The sequence below is a fragment of the Sinocyclocheilus rhinocerous genome, unplaced genomic scaffold, assembly GCF_001515625.1.
Source record: "Sinocyclocheilus rhinocerous isolate Xijiao unplaced genomic scaffold, SAMN03320098_v1.1 scaffold28, whole genome shotgun sequence".
NCBI classification, from domain to species: Eukaryota; Metazoa; Chordata; class Actinopteri; order Cypriniformes; family Cyprinidae; genus Sinocyclocheilus; species Sinocyclocheilus rhinocerous.
This window is the reverse complement of record NW_015652416.1, coordinates 271,413-277,062: the sequence shown is the minus strand read 5'-3', so window position 1 is coordinate 277,062 and position 5,650 is coordinate 271,413. Positions and strand designations below refer to the sequence as shown.

The 5,650-nt window shown below is 33.4% G+C and overlaps 1 long non-coding RNA gene across 1 annotated transcript in view; it reads right to left on the bottom strand.

The window, feature by feature from the left end:
- Window positions 1-2,915: 2,915 nt before the first annotated feature.
- Window positions 2,916-5,650, bottom strand: part of LOC107714938 (uncharacterized) — a 6,114-nt gene continuing 3,379 nt past the window's right edge. Inside the window, exons 3-4 of the long non-coding RNA XR_001637041.1 lie at window positions 3,057-3,114; window positions 2,916-2,949 (exon numbers count right to left, since the gene is read on the bottom strand). This is a non-coding gene — a long non-coding RNA (uncharacterized LOC107714938). The remainder of the gene's footprint in view (window positions 2,950-3,056; window positions 3,115-5,650) is intronic.

Here is a 5,650-nt window from a genome sequence, read left to right as displayed (position 1 = left end):
CCCCCCCCATTATGAGATGTGGGTTTGTGCATCTATCACACTTCAACTGCCTTAATTGATTGGATCCTCCACTGAGTGGGAAAGAAGATTGAAGAATATTAAGAGAAGATCTCTCTGAAGAATACGAGATGTTGAACTTCTGAGAACGTTCCTATCATGAGATTTACGGCACAATCTTTCACTAATTGGATCCTCCGTCTTCAGAACCACACACAGGGCTACAGTCACACAGAAATAACAGACCAATATCACAAGCAAGCTCATTATTGTATTGATGCCCTGTAGGAATACAGAGACCAATACAATAGATCATCACTCCACACCTGCTGCTGTGTTTAAGAAGTTCTTCAGGTGGTAGTTAATGATCTCAGCTGCTAGGTTCAAGGTTCAAACCCCTGTTATTGTAATACCTAAACGTGTATTCAAACTTGTCATTTTAGCGCACACATATTCTTTTTACATTTGGATACTCACTGATATGTACAATATTATTGTACTGACAACAAAACACGAATACCTTGCATATATAACTTTAGAAAAATGATTAAATGTTTAAGGGCTATACAATATTGAACACTTGGAATTCAAAAATTGATTTTATTGAATAATAAATTTGATTATGTTGATGATAATACAATAAGTTTATTTAATGTATCATTTAGAGATGCCCTGTAGGAATACAGAGACCAATACAATAGATCATCACTCCACACCTGCTGCTGTGTTTAAGAAGTTCTTCAGGTGGTAGTTAATGATCTCAGCTGCTAGGTTCAAGGTTCAAACCCCTGTTATTGTAATACCTAAACGTGTATTCAAACTTGTCATTTTAGCGCACACATATTCTTTTTACATTTGGATACTCACTGATATGTACAATATTATTGTACTGACAACAAAACACGAATACCTTGCATATATAACTTTAGAAAAATGATTAAATGTTTAAGGGCTATACAATATTGAACACTTGGAATTCAAAAATTGATTTTATTGAATAATAAATTTGATTATGTTGATGATAATACAATAAGTTTAATGTATCATTTTGTAATAAAAAAAAAAAATTGTTCTTCCTTTTTTTAAAAGGTTAGACTGGTCACAATAGGTTGCTTTAGTCATAAAATCAGTGTGTTTCAATTATATTTAATACTTGTGGAGCTTTGATAAAGATCAATTTCCACCGTACAAATAAATTATAATAAAAATAACAAATTATATTCATTTTAATTCTAGTAAACTGAACATCTAATTTTGTATTAAAACTGCTTTATTTTATGTTCGGTTTTTTAAAGTTTAGACTGGTCACAATAGCTTGCTTTAGCCAAAAAAAATAAATTAAAAAATTATATTTTATACTTGTGGAGCTCTGATGATGATGATGATGACTTCCACCATACAAATAAATTATAATACAAATATCAAATTAATTTAATTTGAACACTATATTTAATGTCTCAGTTTTTTCTTTAATTCTATTTTATACTTGTGGAGTTCTGATGATGACTTCCACCATACAAATAAATTACAGTATAATATAAATATCAAATTAATTTAATTGACACTAGTAAATTTAATGTCTCAGTTTTTTATTTTATTTTATACTTGTGCAGTTCTCATAATGATGATGAACTTCCACCATACAAATAAATTATAATAAAAATATCAAATTAACTTAATTTGAACACTATTTTTAATGTCTCAGTTTTTTTATTTTATTTTATTCTATTTTATACTTGTGGAGTTCTGATGATGACTTACCACCATACAAATAAATTACAGTATAATATAAATATCAAATTAATTTAATTTTAACACTAGTAAATTTAATGTCTCAGTTTTTTATTTTATTTTATTTTATACTTGTGCAGTTCTGATGATGATGAACTTCAACCATACAAATAAATTATTAAAAAATATATAATAAATTAGATTAATTTGAACACGGTTTTGATTTTTTCTTCCCTTTTTTTTTCTTAGGTCCGACTGGTCACAATAGTTTGCTTTTGTCATAAAATAGTGTGTTTCACTTATATTTTATACTGGAGCTTTAATGATGATTAACTTCCACCATACAAAGAGTGCAAATGACTTTAATTTAATTACAAGTCCCATCTGGATTTCATTTACAAAGAAATTTACCATGAAAAAGATCTTTCTCTGACTAAGTCTCTCCATCATGCATGGATAAATGAGAATCTCACTATGTCTCCGTATTGAACTCTGTCACCTGCGGCGATGCTCTTGCAGGTTGAAGGTTTCAGCAATCCCCACCAGTCTGTTGGTTTTTATGCATTTACCAGATGCTTTCATCCAAAGTTATTTACAATGCATGCAAAGTATACATTTTTATAAGCTCTTGCATTCCCTGAAAACTGAGCCTTGGGGTTGCTAGTACCTCATTTTAGCATTAAATATTTGTACATCTCTACTTTGTTCATATCAAAACATTTATATTTTAGAATGTGTCAGTGCTTTGATGTTGTGCTTTCCCAAAGTTTAGAAAAATGCATTTAATGCGCAGCTCATTCAAAATCTAGCAAATGCAAAGGAGATAAAACAGACTGCGCACAGACAAAATATTAAACTCCCATCAGAGTAAATGACTGGCACACACAACATCTGTTGTTTCTAAAAAGATTCATTGCTGGAACTTAAAGGAATAGCTCACCAAAAAATGAAAATGATTTGTTGAAAATGCACTCACCCTCAAACCATCCAAGATATAGATGAGTTTGCATCTTCATCTGAACAGATTTGGAGAAATTTAGCATTACATCACTTGGTCAACAATGGATCCTCTGCAGTGAATGGGTGCCATCAGAATGAGAGTCCAAAGAGCGAGTTTGCATCTTCATCTGAACAGATTTGGAGAAATTTAGCATTACATCACTTGGTCAACAATGGATCCTCTGCAGTGAATGGGTGCCATCAGAATGAGAGTCCAAAGAGCTGATAAAAACATCACAATAATCCACAAGTAATCCTCACCACTCCAATTCATCAATTAACATCTTGTGAAGTGAAAAGCTGCATGTTTGTACGTCTAACTACCGTACATCATTAAGTCCTGAAGTCCTGTGTCCATAATATTGTTTCCTCCAGTGAAAAAGTAATCTGAATCAAGAGAAAAATATGCACAGATCAAGCACCGTTTTAAACAAATATTTTGATGGATTTTGATAGAGGACAACAAGCGATGGACTTTTTTCACTGGATTATTACTTGTGGATTATTTTGATGTTTTTATCAGCTGTTTGCACTCTCATTCTGACGGCACCCATTCACTGCAGAGGATCCATTGTTGAACAAGTGATCCAATGCTAAACTCATCTACATCCTGGATTACAGATTTTCATTTTGGGGTGAACTATTCCTTTCAGGTTTTTATTTGACGTGATTCACCTTCCTTGTATTTACATCACAATGCTTTCTTGTAGTGTTTTTTCCAATACATAGCTGAAATTACTTGTCAAGGCTTATGCCTGTTTTTGCTCGCTTTGATAAAGCTGTAAACACCGAAAATCATTCGAACAGAATTTACTGGCATCCTAATGAATAACACCCTTTCATTGTTTTTCTTTTACAGCCATAGAGAATGTATTCTTCACACTGTACGTCTGCCAGAAGGATTGGGCATTTGCATTAATAATAGCATTTAAAGTACATTTAATTGACTGTCTAATCTAAACGCCTAATCTTCTTTATGAAGCGTATCTCTGCCTAAAGCTGCATGTGTTTGACATTTCTACCTCTGTTTTTGTAAGAACAATAACCTGTAAAATTGCCATTTACCTTAGTTTTAACAAGCATATTATTTTGCCTAAACTCACTTAGTGTGATTTACAGCATTAAACAGCATATTAAAACAAAGAAAACGAAACAAAAGACAAATTTACATGATGACCGTGCTTATATTAAAGCAAAAAGAGAGTTTTCCCATCTACTTAAAATGTCACAACCTTTTTTTCAAAGTTTTGATTGAGTTGAGAAATGACGGCACGCACACGTTAGTTCCGCAGGGATGAGAATTAAACTTGGTTAAGCATTAACCTGCTGTTAAATCATTTTGCCATGAAACAACAACTGCCACACGGTAAGATCTCAAAGGTAACAGAGGTTACCATGAGATTTTAATGATGCAACATCAAAGAAAAGTTAGGAAAATCAATGTCAAGTCATTTGAATATCTCCATGGAAACGGTCAGTTCTAGAATTAATCACAGTGAAAAATATGATATTTGAAAATATGGCTATAATCAGTGTACGCCAGTCACAGCACGTATACACAATTGCTTTACCTCGAGAACAGCAGGGGACAAAGTTCTGCAGTCATTATAGCGCAAATGAGTTTGGGAAGATCTTTTACTATTATGAGCCATCACATAAACATAAAATGAGCAGATATGTCATGTTCATAAACCATGACATTTAACACTGCCCGGTTAAATGGATTGAGCTGAAATAGATGTAATGCCACACATCCGGCATTATGTGACCATCAAAAGGGTTTACCTGGTATTATATCTGGCCTTTGAGCTCAGAGAACCAGAGATGATTTTAAACAGCTCCAAATCTCTAAATATTTTAGTCTGCTGTATGTGATTACACACCTGTCTCACAGTGTAGGATGCATCATTTTTTTATTCATTGGTTCCATCTGCTATATACACTATGAGTCAAACTTTTTAAAAGAAGTCTTTTTTTGCTCACCAAAAATATTGCAATATTGTGAATTATTATTATGATTTAAAATAACTGGTTTCTATTTGAATACATGTTGTTAAAATGTAATTTATTCCTGTGATGCAAAGCTGAATTTTCAGCATCATTACTCCAGTCTTCAGTGTCACATGATCCTTCAGAAATCATTCTAATATGCTGATTTGCTGCGCAAGAACCATTTATTATTATTATAAATGTTTAAAGGGATGCCCATTTTCCACAAGTTGATATGATTCTTTAGGGTCTTAATGAAAACTCTATAACATACTTTGGTTGAAATTTCTCAATGGTAGTGTAAAACAACACCCTTTTACCTTGTCAAAAACAGCTCTGTTTTCAGCAACCTATTTTAGTGCATGTTCCTTTAAATGCTAATGAGCTCTGCTGACCCCGCCTCTCTCTTCCATGGGGTGACCAGCCATTCTCATGAGACTGTTTACTTTAGCTGCGGAACTTGCTAACTAGCAGGTTATTAGGAAAGGTGATTTGCAAAGATTCATAAAAGAACCTTATACTAACTTCTTCTGTAGGTGAGGCTGGATCACGAATGACTCGCGCGAACATAAACACATTTAGGTAGATCGGGCGCATTCCCTTCAAAAACAAAGGTAATCCACTGCGTCTTCCGCGGCTCAGATGTCAGGAGTAAATGACAACTGCTATGTTCATTATTACATCCAACAACAGAACACCTCAATCGCTTAGGAGTCATTTGGTCTACATCTGCTCTGGCGTCGAAACAATGGACCTTTTTCACAAGACTGTGATGATATTGTGGAGTTTTTCTTTTGCTATTTGAGCAAATGGCAATGCAAAAAAATATATATTTGTGGTACTCTCCGATTCACTGCTCTTCAAGTTAACCCAACTATAGGCGCGTTTCCATTACCCTTCAAATTGCGCAAATTGAAATTGCGAATTGAAAATA